This window comes from Pteronotus mesoamericanus, unplaced genomic scaffold (assembly GCF_021234165.1).
Source record: "Pteronotus mesoamericanus isolate MK-2021 breed Mesoamerican mustached bat unplaced genomic scaffold, CSHL_Meso_final contig_94, whole genome shotgun sequence".
NCBI lineage: Eukaryota > Metazoa > Chordata > Mammalia > Chiroptera > Mormoopidae > Pteronotus > Pteronotus mesoamericanus.
In genome coordinates this window covers 36,997,098-37,006,255 of record NW_026555285.1, presented here as the reverse complement: position 1 = coordinate 37,006,255, position 9,158 = coordinate 36,997,098, and the positions used below count along the sequence as shown (strand labels likewise).

The window sequence follows — 9,158 nt, the reverse complement described above, 5'->3', positions numbered from 1 at the left end:
CAACCATAAATAGAACATTATAAACTGCTAAGTACTTTCCTTTCCTAAGGGGATTTTTAAAATTTAATTTACAACATTGAGGAAAAAAGGAGTAACAAAATCAAATGCATAGCACAATATAAAAAATACCGAGTATTCTATTGAATAAATCATTGGTGTCTCAGATGCCTGGAGATATGTGAATCCTCAAGACAAATAAATATCTAAAGATAATCAGATTTAATAGCCACTACTATTTCAAGGAGTTGTAGCTTCTGCTATGTGATAGAAACCAAGTGACCATGAAAACTAACATATCAGTGTTTTTATTTGCAGTGGGGGCAAAGAGAAACAAACTAGATTTATGCAAGTAGAATTATGAATTTGTCATTTATTATATTAGGTAAAATTGAAAGAGAATTTTGGGAGAGCAGAGAGGGACAGTGTATCAGGTTTAAGTTGAGATGCTTAGAGATATCCAAAAAACAGATTCTGGTAGGAACTTTGATCAATGAGCCTGTAATTCAAGGGAAGTTTAGTAGACATATGAAGTGGGAAACAGTTAATTTATAGACAGTGTTTAAAGCTTTGAGATTAGATGAGAAAAGAGGGGAGGTTTTAGGACTATGCTTTAAAATACTCTAATACTTAGAGGTCATAGAGGTAATGAGAATCTAGCAAAGAAACTGGAAAGTACTAACCAGTGAATTAGAAAAAACAGAGTATAATGTCCTAGAAACTAGGCAAAAACATAAGGTTTTAGGAAGGAAAGTGTTATCAGTTGTATCAAATACTGCTCATAGGTGAAATTATATGAGGAGTGAGAATTAACCATTAGCTGTAATAATTTCCAGGTGAATGGTATCCTTGACAAAGTCCTATTCAATCAACTTCTCTGTACAAAGGGTTTTTTGGAGTGATTCCAGATTTAACCAAAAAAAAAAAAAAAAAAAAAGAAGAAGAAGAGAGGAAAAATAATTAGGGACTTCTCTTTCAAGGATTTTGCTATAGTACAGCAATATAGCTTAATTGCTAGAGGGGACTCTATAATTGATGTGGTTTTATTTATTTTTAAGGTAAATAAATTGTAGCTTAATGATGCTGTAGATAATAAAGCAAAACACTGAAACAATGCCCATGCAGTTATCATCACAATTCCTGTAAGATCATTAGCAAATCTTAACAATTTGGTTATAATGTTCTTTTTTAAGAGTAAAGCTTTAGAAAGTTTTCAAGATGGCTAAGGGATAAAAGCTGGCCTTACAGAAATAAAAACTTTTAAGAAATGGTACAATATTGACAATGCTGGAGTTGAGAGAACAGAAACAACATACCAGTGGATTAAAAAAATCTAAAAAGATATACCTCCATGTGTATGTGTATAAGAGTGTATATGTGCATGCAAGCGTATGCCCTTACCTGTGTGGGAGAAAAAGAGTAAAAGATATGGCAGATGTACCAGTAGTAGAGTCTGCATAATTGGGTAGCCAGATAAATACAAGCAAAATTATATCATTGCCTTGTATAATCAATTTTAAAAATTCCAGTAAGGTTAAAATTATCTTCAGATTTTCAAATTTTTCCAAAAATGCTGGGTGAACAATTTTAGCACATTGTTTTAAATTCATAATTCCTTGATGATTAGAGGGATTCTTCATTTTTAATAGTTTCTTGTAGACTGTGTTGTCAGCTATATGGATTGTAAATATCTTTTTTAAAAATATTGATTGATTTGAGAGAGAGAGAGAGAGAGGAAAAAGGGGACGGGAGAGAGAAACTGACTTGCTGTTCCACTTAGTTATGCACCCATTTAGATAATTCCTGTATGTGCCTTGACTAGGTATCAAACCCTGCAACTTTGACATATGGGGACAACTCTCTAACCATCTAAGCTAACAGGCCAGGTCAAAAATGTCTTTTAAAAAGAAATACAATGTGTGCCTTGTCTATTAACTTTGTTTAAATTCTTACAGAATTTGTGTATTTTAATGTGGCCAAATTAATTAATTTCACTTTATGCTTTATTTTTTTTTTGAAGCCTTGTTTAAGAGATCACATGCTGTTGTGACTTTCTGAAGATCTTCCAATCTATTGTTTTATATAAATTGTTTGACATTATGCTTTTCTCAATTAATTTTTAATTTATATCGGAATCAGCTCTTAGACTCACAACAGTAAAACAAATAGTTGACTTTCACCTAGGTAGTTTTTTTTTCTCTATATCACAATACAGCCCATTTCTGCATAAATCCTATTATTTAATTTAAAGAAAGTTTTATTCATACAACAAAGATAAATATTTATACAAAATATATTTTAAAACCTGTTCTTTTTTCTACTACTAATAATGAGAATTAGACACATGATATCCCTCTCTTCATAAAAGTAGAGACTCACACACACAATCTACATGTTAAAAAAATTCACACATTTAGGTAATTTTATATGGTTTTACTGCTTTTGTGTGTCATAAAATATGAAAACTCAGTGAAATGCATACGCAAAGTTTAACAACTGCAAAGTTGTTGGGGGGGGTTGTTTGTTTTGTTACATTTGGGAAGAAAAGAAAATGTTTCCTTACAAATGTGGCTATATTTCTATTAACCAGATGGTTATGTATGATGAACTGTTCATGTTACATAAAAAAAATGACCTCAGTAATCTTATTGTGACATAAATCAACACATGTGGCTCTTCACTGTGGCTTTTCATTACTTAATATAAGCAATTCGATGAGCTTCTAATAAATGTATTTTAACAATGGCAAAGTTAATTCTAGATATTTAAGATATTTTAGACATCATTGAGTGGGTTATGACCATTTTGTATGTTGAGTTCAGAGAGAGTAAATAACCTTTAAAGGGGTCACAGATTATTGGTAGAATTAGAAGTCTGATTGTATCTTTCTAAAGGAATGCTTTAATTATATCATTTAAACTTTGAGCTGATCAATTAATTTTAAACAATTACAAATTTATACAATTTGTTACATTGTTATTTACTTTTATAATGAATGTGAACTTTGTTATAAAAGGAGAACACAATGAATATTTCTAAAAGAATCGACAGCCCATTTTTAGAATTTGAAAAATAGTCTGATCTTGACACAATGACATCACATGCACAGAGTACAAATTTTAAGCCAGTCACCCAACACTTTTGCAAACATCCTAAAAGCCAACACTCTCTCTAGTGAAGATTATCTTTCATATATTAAAATTCCAAATAATATTTTAAGAAACTGAAATAACGTTATTCTACCATCTCAAACTGTGACTCGATTTAATTAATTACCAGCACTATTTCTTAGAGACATTTAATAATACAACATCTGCATTGCAATGTTTATTTTTATTTTTCATGCAGTGTCTTTTCAAGTTAAATGTAGTATAATGCTAGCTCAGTGATCAAAATTTTAAATAAAGGGTTATAAAGAAAACATAAGTGTACATCTGGCACTTCAGCGGGTTTTCAGTGGGGAGACTAATCAAAAGCAATGAATCAATTTCAATATCTGCAAAGCAGAGCTTTTCTCCTAATGAGTGGGAAATTTGGTGTTGTAAAACATGTTCCTGGCATTAGGGTCCTTGGTTTCCCAAGATACAAATCAAGACAAAACCCCAGAGGAATTTCCAGACAGATTTTATTAAGCTTATGCACAAGTGAGGTAACACAGACGAAAAGAAGTTCCTCGGAGCTGCCGGTGGGTGGGGGTGGGGTGGGGGTTCTGATTGGCTGCTTTTATAAGCTGGGGACAAAGTGGGCTTGTGCAAGCCTTTTTGAAAAAAAAAACCGTGAGTTTATGAAAAAGGCAGGCTTGTGGAATTTTCCACTTCAGGGTTGTGTTGCCTGGTAACTGTGTTTGGCCTGCACGTAAGGAGGCAAGGCGGTGGACTCCTCATTACCCCCGCCCTGCCAAGGTCGTACGGCGGTCAGCCTTGATCACCTGTGCACGCGGGGCAGTAACGCAAGGCAGAAGGGAGAGAAAATAAGTTAACTCTGTTTTATTGAGTAGTGTGGAGTGGTGGTAGTATTTTTGTGGTCAGCTTAATTCCGTGTTCCTTCTGACGACCTGGTCTTAATTTAGCTCACTGGCCACCTGGTATTTTAATTCCAGGCCCGAGACTCTGTGCTGTTTCCTAAGAATAGACATCAATTGTTATGGTTCAATATCAATTGCAATAGCATCTCACATTGCTACCATCTCAAATCCTAATAGGTTGATTTTTTTCTGACAGTCGATTTAATCTGAAAATCAGAGGCTTTGTCACTTAATTTAATGTCCTTAAACTGACTTCTTACTTTTTTTCCATCTTCAGTTTGTTAAATAATTTTGTATATTGTGTTGAATATATATGTATTCAATATATTGTGTATATATTCAATATATTGTATATTATTGAATACATATTTTCTATATGTATATGTAGGATATACATATAGAATATATATTCCATATACATGTGTATGAATATATATATGCATTTGTTCTATAAACGAGGTCAGACATGCATTCATGCATATATAGTCACACACACATATATATATACACATGCACATATGTCTAGATCATGTGTGCTTCTTACCCACATTTACATTGTCATTTCGAACCGCCTGTGTGTTCAGCTTCAGTGAAAGGCATGGATGTCAAGTGGGACCTTTTTTAAAAATTTGTGATCGATGTTGTCGTTTGCAGAAACTGATACTGTGGCTGCCTATTAAGACGCAGGTCAGCTCAAAACCTAAGCTGAACAAACTACCTTCTCTGCTTGCTGCTCTGCAATATGACCCATGCAATGTTCTTGCTCGTCACTGCTTTGTTGGGTGGTTGGAATAAGTTTTAAAAACTTTTTTTTGCTTGTTGATTTAATACTCCTTTGTTTCAGAGGGGTGATTGGTGTCTATGGTGCAGCAGTGCATCGTTGTCCAAAGAACTGTGGTTGCCAATACCCTTGAATGAAATACTGTGACTGGGCCATAAGTGTCTTAGGATATACTGGTCACACATTTGATTCATATGTATGCACATGTATATGCAGTTTGTTATAATACATTTCTTTTGTCCCCCTCCTACATTGTTCACTTATTCTATAACCGAGGTCAGAAATACATATTTTTATTTCATTTACCAGAATTGAAATGAATCCAGTAGCTGGAGTCTTCAGCACTGCTAGGGTGGCTGCATTGAAAAGTTTGCTTTGTGTGGTGGGCAATCACATAACTTCATTGTGCCCGGTCCTCAATCTGTCAAATGGGTGAAATAGTAATGTCAATATTAAATAATGGTATCTTTAAAATGGTAAAGAATTCTCATTCAGCTTATTTTATCTAATGATTTTATTTGAATGTTTTCATAATCTATTTATAACTATGTAGTTACATGTTTGAATGTATTCATACTGAAGTGAAAATTTTAATTTATAAAACTGACATTCAAAATAATTAATAGGAGGTGATTATTGTTTGCAACATGAGCTAGCCATGCTATTATTTAGAAACGATGTTTCATTAGTGCATTTAGGACAACAGTTGGTTTACAAAGTTAAATTTGTGTAAATTGTGAAAGCTTATTAAAACAAACACAAAATTAATATGTTTTTGGAAACAATATACATACTAATTTAATTTAGGCAATTTTTGGCACCGTTTATTGAAACATTGGCAAATATAGAAGTCTTATTAATTAATCTTTAAGTATACATGGTATATAACTCACTAGAACTATTGCAGAAAAAATAAAAATAAAATATTTCTGACATTTGACCAGTGTCATGTATACAATGGCAACATTATTTCATCATATAAGTAGTTGTGAAATTGTGCTACATTTGATTGCCACAACCAAAATAACACCAAAGTCTACACGAGGATACAAAATTTAAGGAATTGCACTGAGTTTATAAATATATTCAAATTGTGGTATTTTAAAATTTATTTTTATTGCATTTATTGGAGTGACTGACTCACAAAACCACACAGGTTTCAAGAGTCTGACTCAATAAAACACCATCTGCACACTGCGTCTTGCACCCATGGTCCCAAGCTCAGTCTCCTTCCGTCCCCAATTTCCCCCTTTGCTCACCTTTACCTCTCCCCACACCCCTTCCTTTTAGCTGTTGTCTGTGTTTATGTGTTACATGTATGTTTTTGGCCAAATCCCTTCACCTTTTTTCATCAAGTGCCCCAACGCCCCTCACCTCTGACAGCTGTCTCTTCCATGTATCTATGTCTCTGTGATCGTTGATGTATAAATATTTTCTCTTCTCATAATAAACATTTCCAACTTATAAAGACCATTGCAATTTCTGTATTGTTATGCATGAAACACGAAGAAAACTAAAACAATTCAAATTCGTCAAGTGTGATCAAAGCATATGTTGTGTCACGTTATCATCCATTGCCCTATGCTAAGTACCGTGAAAACAAGTAGAGCTGACGCAGCATATGCTGTCTAGTGCACCCTTTCTAGTTCAGGTACTCATGGCACATAGCAAAATGGGAGAATGCCGACATGGAATGAATATTAAATGAATGCTATTATTTTTTGAATTTCCAGTTATACCATGTTTAAGCCACCGATCTCCTGAATTATTTCAACTAAACTGATAGCACTGAGAATTTTGCACATTTCAGTCAGCTTTGTTTGCACATTTTTTTTCTACTTCAAGAGTGATTATTGTCGAGATGACTAGCCACTTAGAGTCTGTGTCCATGAAAGGGGCTTTCAATGCTAATACGCACTTACCGTAGGATTAGGCAGCTGCGTGACTGGCGGGAATCTAACAGTATGTCGAGTGAGCCACAAGGCCTAGATGCTCTTAGGAAACAAGTTTATATGTCAATATCTGACAATGTTCTCAGGACTGGTAGAAGAGAGCAGCAAGGTGAATGTTTTTTACAATTCACTTGTTTCTTGGCTGCTGTGACCTCATATTGCACCTTGTCAACATTTCCTAAATAAATAGTTCTAAAATTAGTATCTAGTCTTTCTTCTGTAGCATAGAGATACAGGATATTGTTGTTTAAGAAAAGGAGAGGAACAGAGCTAGAGCAGGCCTTACAGAATAGCTTGTGTAGCTGAGGAAACGTACAAATGAAAATCTGAAACAAAAACCTTAAAGTAAGTCCTAGAAGCCTGGCTGTTGGTTAGACAGACAAGAAGTGAAACTAAATTGCTTTTCACCTGCACTATCAGCAAATGATAGAGTGCTCATTCTTTCTCTGCTCTTTGTTTGCTCTTGCCAAGAATTAGAAAATAAATTCTGAAAAGATTACATTGTTGAATTTGCAAGATTTAACAGGGATTGTTTTAAAGTCTGTCCTACCCAAAGTTTATGTGAATTCCCATGGTGTAAATTGTTTTATTTTAGAAGATTTTGTAAGGCATATCAATTTGTGTGACGTATTTTATGTATTTGTACATTTTCCTGTAGCATATGAATAGTTTTGATAACATTTTCAAGAGAAAAATGGCCTGAGTTTAAGATTCATACTTTTCGGTGAAACAAAGCACTCAGACACATAAAAAATGATACATACTTATAGGCAGACAGAATGATAAATATAAAAAATTACCCAAATTGCCTAACTCTTAATAAACATACATGGTAAGATTATATACATCCATTAAAGTGAAGACATATTTTAGTTACCTACTCAATTTTTATGACTATAAATTCCTTATTAAAAAAATGGTTCATTAATCAGAGGTCACAGTACAAATGACTTAGCTTACAATGCAAGCTCCCACCTGAATTAGCCATTACCAACTGTTTTTCCCCTAAGCCTGCTGTAACAAATTAGAACATTATTGCAAGAATACTAGATATTTGTTATCTTACAATTTTGGAAGGCAGAAATGCAAGCTCAGTTCCCCTTGGCTTAAATCAAGGTGACAGACAGCAGAGCTGCGTCGCCTCTGGAAGCTCCCGAGGACCCGTTCCTTGCTGCGTCCGCCCCTGGTGCTACTGCCATTCCCTGGGGCTCCTGGCTTCATTCTTTTATATCCTTCAGTCTAATAAAGGTTAAAACAAACACACAAACCAAAACCAAATAGCAACAGCAAATAATTCTCAGACTATGTTAGGACTAACCTATGACCCTTGTTCCCTGTGCATGTTCCCATCATAACCATGTATTTCAGGTGTTTATTTTTTCTTCCCGAAGCATAAAAATGTAGCTTTTACTTTCGTATTTGGTAGTTATCTTATTGCCTGACATATAATAGGAGATCAATATGTTTATTGATTGCATTATTGTGTGAATAGTGTTGACTTCATTAGCAGGAATGGTAATTTACTTTAAAATAGTGTTCTGTCACTTGGGAAATAAGCTGAATTGCAATAAGAAAACTGGGATCACTAAGTTATTTATAAAATAGAAATTGGATTTTCTGTTATTACGATGGGTATTAATAGCAAACATTTCTAAAATTAAAAAAATAGAAAATTGAAATTTTTTTTTATTTTTGAATCAGCATTTTCTAGCTTATAAAAAGTCATTAATGCCTTATTATTAAGCTGACTATTTAAAATGAAAAGTGTATTATATTTTAAAAAGGAATATACTTTTCATACACGGTCTAAAAAGGAGTTTCCAAACATTTCTTAACATATGAGAAGCAACAACTCAGAATGCTCTTCTACAGCACTTCATTTTAAAACAGCAGATGAGTCATACGTTTACTCAGTTCAATTTACAGTAAAGAAAGGTGTTCAGAGCTAAATAGTAAACTGGGAAGGGAAGATAAAGAGTAGAGTGAGATGTAGTTCTTTTTCCCAAGGAAATCTTAACATGAAAGGGAAGATAAACAAGTTAATACAATAAATAAACTACTTAGGTAAGTGATATATAAGTTCAAGTATGCAATAGAAACACAGATTAGAGAGCAAAACTGTACTATGCAGACACACATGTAGCTGGTGAATGATAAAGGTTGGTGGGAAACTGGACTGTAGCTTTCGTGCTTTACCCAAAAGAAAGGCTAGAAATCTGGCAGGCAGTCTAAGTTGCACAAAGATAACAAAGATGGTAGAACAGTAAGGAGTCGGATCAGTCCAGAGATATGCAAGTTGGATTATCCAGAGCAATGATTCTCAAATTTGAATGATATAAGAAACTGGCAAACTGAGAAAGAAATCTTGCAGAGCTCTGAGTTATTCCAAACTGTATTTTTACCT

At 33.8% G+C, this 9,158-nt stretch overlaps 1 long non-coding RNA gene across 2 annotated transcripts; it reads right to left on the bottom strand.

Moving 5' to 3' along the window:
• Positions 1 to 3,692: 3,692 nt before the first annotated feature.
• LOC129081113 (uncharacterized) lies at positions 3,693 to 7,975 on the bottom strand. 2 transcript variants are annotated; one of them, XR_008530256.1, is made up of 4 exons: positions 7,821 to 7,975; positions 6,725 to 6,796; positions 5,109 to 5,223; positions 3,693 to 3,925 (listed from the first exon to the last, which is right to left on the bottom strand). It is a non-coding gene; the product is annotated as an uncharacterized LOC129081113 (long non-coding RNA). The 2 variants fall into 2 exon arrangements; XR_008530257.1 differs by lacking the exon at positions 6,725 to 6,796.
• Positions 7,976 to 9,158: the final 1,183 nt, after the last annotated feature.